The sequence below is a fragment of the Lissotriton vulgaris genome, chromosome 2_1, assembly GCF_964263255.1.
Source record: "Lissotriton vulgaris chromosome 2_1, aLisVul1.2, whole genome shotgun sequence".
NCBI classification, from domain to species: Eukaryota; Metazoa; Chordata; class Amphibia; order Caudata; family Salamandridae; genus Lissotriton; species Lissotriton vulgaris.
In genome coordinates this window covers 1,795,381,094-1,795,391,070 of record NC_141687.1, presented here as the reverse complement: position 1 = coordinate 1,795,391,070, position 9,977 = coordinate 1,795,381,094, and positions in this window count along the sequence as shown.

Sequence of the window (9,977 nt, the reverse complement as noted above, 5' to 3'; positions counted from 1 at the left end):
CCCCCCGAACGTATGGTGGAGTACCCCGATCCCCCCGGGAAGCCATTTTGGGCGGGAGGCGAGTCTCGGCTGGTATGCCCGAAGCGGCGTAGCCGGGGCGCGCCTTTTCCCGCCCAAGAGTGGGTTGTCCTAGACACTGACGCCGCTAGCCACGCCCCGGAGGCGGATTGGAGGTGGGTCCACGCCCACCCGAAGAAGGATAAAAGGAGCGACAAGCCAAGGAAGCATCCTCTTGTTCCTGTGCTCTGAAGCTGCACCTCCCCGTTGCACGTGAGCTCGAGACGGAACGAAGAGCCAATTTTGAGAATTTAATTTTGTGTTTATTCTTTCAGTGAGTTCGGAGTTTCCTGGCCTAGGACCTCGAAGAGCATACGTGGACGATGCCTAGCAAGAAGGTCGGAAAGAGGGTCGGGACCGATCAGATGCTTCGTATGCTGATGAAGGACATGGCGGATATGAAGAAGCAGATGGCGGCAATGAATGGTGCGGGGGACCTAAGAGAGTCATCGGACCAGCATTGCCGGGAGTGGTCCCTAACGGGAGAGGTAGAAGGGCCAAGAGGGGAGCGTCGGGTGGGGAGGCCCCGGTTCCCGAAGCACCCCCAGCGCACCCGGTCACCCCGATCGAGGCCCCGACTCCGGTCCCGAATGCGGGGCAACCAATCCCTGTGGTAGTCACTCCTGTGAACGGGGAGGATATGCCTCCTGAGCTGGCTGCCCAGTTGGCGGCATGGTTGGGCAAAGAGAACGAGGGGGCCACGGCTGATGAAGCCAGGGCGATAATGAAGCAGTTGCGGCAATCGAAAGATGCTGCGAAGGCACCGTGTCCTTTTATTTCCCCGCAGGCTCCCGTGGAACAACCAGTATCGGGCGTTGGTTCGGCAGGGACTACGGTCGCAGTTACCGGTTCAGGTAAGCAGCCATTGCCTATGGCGGGGGAGGGATCGGTACCTTCAAGGAGGGAGAAAGTTGTTCAGCATATCCCGATTGAGGTAAAAGACAGGATATGGGCTGATAAATATGTGAACATGTTTTCCTTGCTGACCGATCACTATGAGATTGAGCATGTAAAAAATCAAAAAGAGTTCCTGCATCCTAGTGTATGGCGCGCCAAGATGGCCGGTTTCAGAGTTGATGAATCGATAGGCAATTGGGGCAGAGCGTTTGGAATGTTCACTGCAATTATGGGGGAACGTAGGCCCGAATTGTTGGTGGAATTAGCCGTGTATCAGACACGTATCATGGAATTTTCTGAGACATATGGTGGCAATCAATGGTTTTGTTACGATAGCATATTTCGTAAGTCCAAGGAGCACGACACATCCCTGACGTGGGATTGTTTCGACTCTATTTCCTGGCAGAAAATGGAGAAGTCAGGCATGGCGAAGTCGCCATCTTTAGGGGGAAACGGGGTCGAGTTTTCCCGCCATTCGTCTGGGGCGCCCTTTCGGGCGGGATCGAGCAATGATCAGCACACAAGGAATAATGGCAACTCAGGTAAAAAAGGGGCATGCTGGAGCTTTAACAGAGGCAAATGTACTAGGCCGCAGGGGTCATGCAGGTTTAGGCATGAATGTACAGGGTGCGGGCAGTCCTCGCACCCCGAGACCATGTGCAGAGCCAAGACTGGTGATACGGGAAGTAGAGGGGGCGCCAAACAGGTCTGAAATAGTCCGAGGGGCGCCTCTCCCTACCCCGGTTGATATTATGGCAATGATTCCTTGGCTGAACGAATACCCGGATCATAGCTCCGCTGGGGTGTTGCGAGATGGTTTTTCGTATGGTTTCCGCATCCCGGCGGGGGATTTTCAGGGTAAAGCACAATGTAGGAACCAACTGTCGGTTCTGCAGAATACGGCGGTGGTACAAGCAAAGATTGGGAAAGAGGTGACCCGAGGTCGGGTTGCCGGACCATATGACATGCCACCAGTTGCTAATTTTGTTTGTTCGCCTCTGGGAGTGGTCCCCAAAAAGGACCCAGGGGAATTCAGGTTGGTACATAATTTGTCAGCTCCAAGGGGTCTTTCGGTGAACGATGCGATTGACCCGGAAGTTTGTTCGGTGCGGTACGCATCTTTTGATGAGGCCGTCGCCATGTTGAATCGCCTGGGGCCCGGAGCGCTGATGGCCAAATCAGACATTGAGTCGGCGTTCCGGTTGCTCCCGGTACACCCAGATGATCAGCGTCTCCTTGGTTTCATGTTTCAGGGACGCTATTACATGGATAAATGTATGCCAATGGGTTGCTCCATCTCTTGTGCGTATTTTGAGAAATTCAGTAGTTTTCTGCAATGGGCGTTCACAAGAACAACGGGGTTTACGCATGTTATGCATTATCTTGACGATTTTCTGTTCCTGGGGGCAGCCGGGGACACGGAATGTGCACAGGCTTTGAATGAATTTTGTGATCTCATGAGACGCTTTGGCGTACCATTGGCACCAGGTAAGACAGTGGGGCCGTCTACTTCGCTCGAGTTTCTTGGAATAGAGCTCGATTCCGAAGAGGGGTGCTTCCGGTTGCCCAAGGAAAAGGTAATGAAATTTAAGGCCTCGCTTGAAACATGTATTAGCGAGACGAAGGTAAATTTGCATCAGTTGCAGCAGACTGTGGGTCAGCTGAATTTTGCCCTTAGAGTGATACCAATGGCTCGCCCTTTTTCCCGCTCTATTGCTCAAGCCATGGTTGGCCTTAAGGAAGGGCACCACCGCACAAGGCTCTCGGCAGAGGTTCGCCAGGACATGCGCATATGGTTGGCATTCCTGGCGGGTTTCAACGGTCGTGTCGTGTGGAACAAACCAGCGGTTTCCTCCGAGGAGCTGGGGTTGTGGACAGACTCGGCAGGGAGTGTGGGCTTTGGCGCCATATTTGGTAATCACTGGTCAGCACGAACATGGCCGTCATGGTGGCACGAGAGTGGGCTCACAGGTAACATTGGGTTTCTCGAACTGTTCCCTATTCTGGTGGCCTTAAAAACATGGCCTGAGGGGTTTCGTGATCGCTCTGTGGTGTTCTGGTCTGATAATATGACCGTGGTTGAGTGTATCAATAGTCAGGCAGCACGCTGCAAATGGATTTTGAGATTGCTGAAGGAAATTGTTCTGCTGTGTATGAGACTAAACGTCCACTTTAGGGCAAGACATGTGCCAGGGGTGTTAAATCAGGCAGCTGATGCGCTTTCTCGTTCCCGTATGCAGGCCTTCTGGGGTTTTCTGCCCACAGCGGACCCGGTGGCGGCACCATTTCCCGAAGCTCTCTGGTCTCTCGGTGCCCCGGACTACAAGACCTCGTGGGAGAGAGTCTAGCACCCAGGACAAGGATGGCATATGAAGGGGCGTTCCGTTCCTATTGGTCCTTTTTGGGTTCAGCTAGGTGGGAGCTTTGGGGCCAAGAGGAGTATGTCCTGAAATTTCTGTTATCATTACATCAGGCAGGCAAATCAGTGGCTACGGCCAATAGGCACCGGGCCGCCATTTCTTTCATGGCACGGGCTCATGGTATCCAGGACCCCACAGCGTCTTTTCTGGTACAAAAAGCGCTGCGTGGGTGGCAACGCCTTGAGGGTCGCAGAGTGGATGAGAGGCACCCGATAGGTCTGGAAAGGTTGGCCCTGTTACTGTCCGTACTCCCTGCAACATGTTCATCTCGATCAGAGACAGTGCTATTCCGGGCCGCTTTTGCATTAGCATTCCATGGGGCTATGCGGGTAAGCGAACTGGTAGCAAGGAACAAGCAGGATACGGGGGGGAGATCTGTGCCGAGAGCACATTCAAATTAAGGGGGAGACAATGGTAGTCTCATTTGCCAGGTCCAAGACCGATCAGGGAGCGATCGGGGACAGTGTAGTAGTCCAGCGGATTCCCGGATCTCCCATGTGCCCGGTTGCATGCGTTGAGGAGTATTTGGCGCAGAGGGCGGCATCATGGGGGGGAAGCTTGCTGAGGCACGCCGACGCCACCCCACTGACTAGGTTTCAGTTCCAACGGGTGCTTGCAATGGCAATCGCAGCTGCGGGCTTGAACCTGTGCGAGTTTGGGACCCATTCCTTCCGGATAGGGGCTGCTACAGAGGCTACAGCCAGGGGTCTGAGTGTGGAAAAAGTGAAACAGTTGGGGCGTTGGTCCTCGAATTGTTATAAAAGGTATGTGCGGTTGCACATGTTGTGAAGCTAATGTCATGCACTCACGCTTCTTGTTTTTGTTTGGTTTACAGTTTCGCGAGCTTACGAGGCGGGGCGGACTGTGCAGTCGACCCGACACCTGGGAACCAGCGGTCAAAGATCACCGGCTGAGGAAAGAGTGGTGTGGGTCGTGGGCCACTCATACGTGAGGCGTGCCGCAGACGTATTCAAAGCAGGTGACATGATTCACATGGCTGGGGAATACGGGTACAGGGTGACCTTCTACGGAAGGGGCGGGCTCTGTATTGACCAGTTCCAAACTTTTATGGAGGGTTTGTTAGGGCGGACAAGGTCACCGCCATCTATAATCATAGTGCATCTTGGGGGCAATGATTTGGTGACCACTGGTCGACGAGTACTTCTCGAGTTGATACTATCCACAGTAAGTTGGTTGGCGAGAAGGGTTCCGGGGTGCACAAATGCATGGTCCCATATGATTCCGCGGAAGGTGTGGCGGGGGGCTAATTCTGTGTCTGCTGTAAATCATTCGGTGAAGAAAGTGAATAACAAACTTGGTAGATTGTTCCGTACAAGTACATTGCATTCTATTCCTCATGGATGTATCAGGGGGGACCATATGTATCTAGAAGATGGGGTCCATTTGTCCCGGGTGGGGAATACTTTACTCATAGGAGACCTCGTAGCCTGGTTAAAGAGTTTGCAGCCATGACCTTTAAGTAGGATTTTTTGTGGGGGGTCCGGATAGCCGGTCAACTATCCGGCCTGTGGCGGTAAGGTCATGATCGGTGAGCAGTAATTAGAAGATCCCAAGAGGTGGGGCGTCACCCATTATGGATGGGAGCGCCCGGGGGGAGGCGGCCATTGGCCCCTCAAACGGGGAGGCGGTCCCCTCTAAGGATGGGGACGCCGAAAGGGAAGGAAGCCATAGGCCCCTCCCTGGGAAGGAGGGGCTGCGGGCCCCTCCTGGGAATTTCCCAGGGCCAGGACATCTGCGACGGCAGATGTGGTAAGTTGTGTGGGGTGGGAGGGGGGTCTACGCTACCTTCTAGACACCTCACACGAGTCCTCGGACGACCACTAAGATGGCGTCGAGTTAACAGGGGGGCCCCGCTAAGACAAGGGAAATTGGAAGTAGGCACAAAGGTACAGTCCTCTGTGCGACCGCCCCTCACAAGTGAGGGGGGAGTTCTGGTATTAGGGATCTGACACCGGTTACGACCTTGCCGTTGGCCCGTAATGTTAGGATGTACAATTTCAATTTTGAGAATTGCATTTGCAGGATGTTTAGTATCGGCTAGGAGAACCTTTGTATTAGAGATGTGTTAAGGTCAGCCAAGAACATCGTAATGTGGAAATGAAATTGTACATGATATGAAACTGTTATTTTAATGTTTTAATTTTGTTTCATATTTTAATAAATACGGCCGGGAGGGTAACTCCCTCCCGCCTTCCAAAAGTTCAGAACCGTTTCCGTATTCCCATTCTTGGGGATTGTGTTGAGAGGGGGTGGCGGGTATCTCAGCCATATGGAAAAGGGGCGACCACTCGGTCCCCCCGAACGTATGGTGGAGTACCCCGATCCCCCCGGGAAGCCATTTTTGGCGGGAGGCGAGTCTCGGCTGGTATGCCCGAAGCGGCGTAGCCGGGGCGCGCCTTTTCCCGCCCAAGAGTGGGTTGTCCTAGACACTGACGCCGCTAGCCACGCCCCAGAGGCGGATTGGAGGTGGGTCCACGCCCGCCCGAAGAAGGATAAAAGGAGCGTCAAGCCAAGGAAGCATCCTCTTGTTCCTGTGCTCTGAAGCTGCACCTCCCCGTTGCACGTGAGCTCGAGACGGAACGAAGAGCCAATTTTGACCCACCCACCAGCCCCTGATGACAGCGATTTGTTTGAATAAAGTCGTGTGACGTGGTATTGTTTTTCTTACAGGTTGTTCTGAATAAAGTTGGTGATTTGGTATGAAATAAAGTTGATAATTTTCTTTTTCAGCATGTTTTATTCAGCAAAGTAGTTGCACCTGAGTTGAACAGTGATGTTCTGTAGAGTTTATACTTTGAATTGCTTAAGTATAATTGTCTTTTCTCCTCTTTAGTCTTAGATTGTCGTATTTATTTTGGTCGGGCGGTAAGGTCATGATCGGTGAGCAGTAATTGGAAGATCCCTAGAGGTGGGGCGTCACCCATTATGGATGGGAGCGCCCGGGGGGAGGCGGCCATTGGCCCCTCAAACTGGGAGGCGGTCCCCTCTAAGGATGGGGACGCCGAAAGGGAAGGCGGCCATAGGCCCCTCCCTGGGGAGGAGGGGCTGCGGGCCCCTCCTGGGAATTTCCCGGGGCCAGGACATCTGCGACGGCAGATGTGGTAAGTTGTGTGGGGTGGGAGGGGGGTCTACGCTACCTTCTAGACACCTCACACGAGTCCTCGGACGACCACTAAGATGGCGTCGAGTTAACAGGGGGCCCCCGCTAAGACAAGGGAAATTGGAAGTAGGCACAAAGGTACAGTCCTCTGTGCGACCGCCCCTCACAAGTGAGGGGGGAGTTCTGGTATTAGGGATCTGACACCGGTTACGACCTTGCCGTTGGCCCGTAATGTTAGGATGTACAATTTCAATTTTGAGAAATGCATTTGCAGGATGTTTAGTATCGGCTAGGAGAACCTTTGTATTAGAGATGTGTTAAGGTCAGCCAAGAACATCGTAATGTGGAAATTAAATTGTACATGATATGAAACTGTTATTTTAATGTTTTAATTTTGTTTCATATTTTAATAAATACGGCCGGGAGGGTAACTCCCTCCCGCCTTCCAAAAGTTCAGAACCGTTTCCGTATTCCCATTCTTGGGGATTGTGTTGAGAGGGGGTGGCGGGTATCTCAGCCATATACATGAATGTAGGCTAAATTGTAGTAACTGCCTAATTATACAACCACAGCTCCTTCAAAACAAATATGTCCCCATACCCACTCAGAACACATTTAGGAGCTTATGTAAAAGACCCTTGTGCAGCTGGTGGCTCACATTTAACCCCTCCGCTGCAAGGCCGTTTCCCCTGTGCTAAGCTTTTTTTGGGCTATTTGGGGTAGTTCGCGCTTAGTCCCCTGTAACCTTTTGTCCACATAAGGTATTCATGCCCAATATGCATCCTTTCTTCCAACATCGTGAGGATTCAAAGGTACCCATGGTATGTGGATTCTCCTGGAGGGGACCGAGTAATAGTGGAAAATACAGCAATTTGTTTTGCCAGAAAAATGGGGAAAAAGTGCTGCAGAAGGAATAGTCATATTTTTTCCTTGCAAAAGTAATCACCAAAAGGTTTGTGGTGCTAAAATCACTATCTTCTCAGATTTTAGGAACGGGCAGACTTTTGTCAGAAAACCAACATTTTCTGCACAGTTTTTAATTCGTTATGCAGGTCATTATATAAATTAAGATTTTGTGACATGACATATTAGTGCATCTGATACGTCATATATAGTCTGTGAACAGTTTGAAACCTCTATTTGTGACCTGTCTCTTAATATATCTGGCCCATTGATCATTGGCCCTTCGTGTACGAGCATGCAGGGCTGCCTGGACATGGTTGATGGCAAAGTCAAGTGGGTAGTGGCAGTGGAGATGTTGAATGCAAGGCTGGGCTGAAATATAGAGGTAGGGTTGATGAGCACAGAATGTTTTTGTCCTCACAGTGGTTTTCTGTCTTCGTGCATATTTGTAATCAGTGGTTCATTAGTTAAGCTTCGTTTCCCCTGAGGATTCTTAGCAAACATTGACGCTAGTCCATGAATTTGTGCTGAAGGTACATTCATTACTTTATTCCGATCAACCTGATTGATTAAGCTGCCATGCATCACAGCCGAAACCGTAATTGACGGGTGTGTGCTTTAAATAAATGACATTGCACATTTTCCAAGCAGCATGAGGAGGCAGCACAAATATGAAAAGTACACTTGCAGTGCATAAATCATATCTACTAATTAGTGTAAATGCAGCATTGAATCTGCGAGGAATGAGATTTTGATATCAATTTATGATCAATTTAATAACTTATCTCATTCGAAAATTTTGGATCGCTTGATTTCTGTCGTTGAGTAAAAGACAAACCCCGCATAGGTTAGATCAACCCCATAAACTGACGCCACTCTGAAGAACCACTTACAACTGATAAAGTTTGAAAGTTTTATATAAAAGTCAAATTTAAATTCGAATACAATCCTCTTAGGATAAATCTCAAAAAGTGTACAAAAGAATACAAAATCAATTCCAGAATCAGCAATTTAAAACATCGATGTGAAGTGGTTCCTTTGCGTCATCTACAGAAAGAGAAAATTGATCAAGTTAAATCTGTCCCTACTCTATACTAAGTGACATCCCTACTTCAGCTGGTTCCTAACCTAAAAAGGTGTCAGCAGTTTGACTCCCAAAGAAGTTCAAACTCTCTTAGCCTCTAAAGGTAACTTAAGTTTAAGAAGCAGTACCCTCTCTGCCTACCCATCCGCTCTCTAAGGGTCCTCGGCCTACTGCTCTCTTGCGCTCTGTTCTCTCTCAGCGCATCTGCTCAAGTCATCTACTCTTCGCCCTTCTCTCCGAGCTCCCTATGAGCAATTCGCTTCGCTGTTCCCTTTGCTAATTGCCAATTGCTATCTTCACCCCGGGGTGCTGTCCCTAAAATACACAATCACAGTGTGGATGGAACGCCCCTTCGACGCCCACCACGGACTTTCCCCGTGAGGTAATCTTCTAGCTTTTTCCTTGCTTCGTCTCTTTCGCCGTCCGTTAAGTTGACCTTTCTTCCTTTAGACGCCATCTTCGTCTTCTTGTTGGTGACTTCATTCAATATTACAATTGACATTTCAGAGCACAAGTCAACAACCTCAGCAGAACTTTAAACTTTACGACTATGATTTTGACCCTTCTAGGTCCTGTGAATGGACTTCTCAAAACAACTCTCAAATTCTAAGCGCTTCTTATCACGTTCAGGCCATAAACCTTGTCCGGCGTTGTCACCTTAAATCTAGTAAGCGCTAGACTCTTTGGCTCGCACGTTCACAGCAAGGCTATTCACGACTCCTGTGAGCCCACTAAATTACATACAGCGGACTACACTCCTACGAACCCTTGGTCAGTCAGGTTAAAATCACAAATGACCTAAACCTTTCTAACATTCTTACAAAAAGCTTTCTACACAGTATAACCTTTAACACACATTTATATATTCGTATTTAGCAAATCCCTTACGTATAAGTGAATATATGGTACATAGAATATAGATTACATAAAGTATAACTTTATATTCTCTTTTGTTACATCTCCGTGTATGTTCTCTGCACATTTCTCCATGTTACATTTCACGCCGTTTCTCCATTTAAAGTTACACACGTACATGAATTCTACCTTGCACGTTCTATATTTCGTAAGCATTTCTACACATTTCGACATCAGCCCACTACGTATACGGGCCTTCTAAATCTAATACATGTTCTAAAGTAAATACAGTTACATTTCCTATATTACGTTTGATTATATCGGTTAGCTTTATGCTATAAGTGTCAACTTCACGTTACGATATACATTTCATTCCTACGTTATACAATGTGCTTGTAAATATGGCCTATACATAACTTTTATTCAAATTTGCGCTCTCTCAGTCCCCCCTTTGATGACTTCTAGGAGTCATCACTAAATGCAATTTGAATAACATCTCTACACAGAACTAGTTACAATATTCCCTCTTTTCATCGTTTCGAGTGCTCTTAAGCTTTTCTACTGTTGATCTTGTAAAGCAGCTAATCTCCTTTCTTGCTCTCTCATTGATCGTTGTAACCGGTTCGACCTATACCATTTA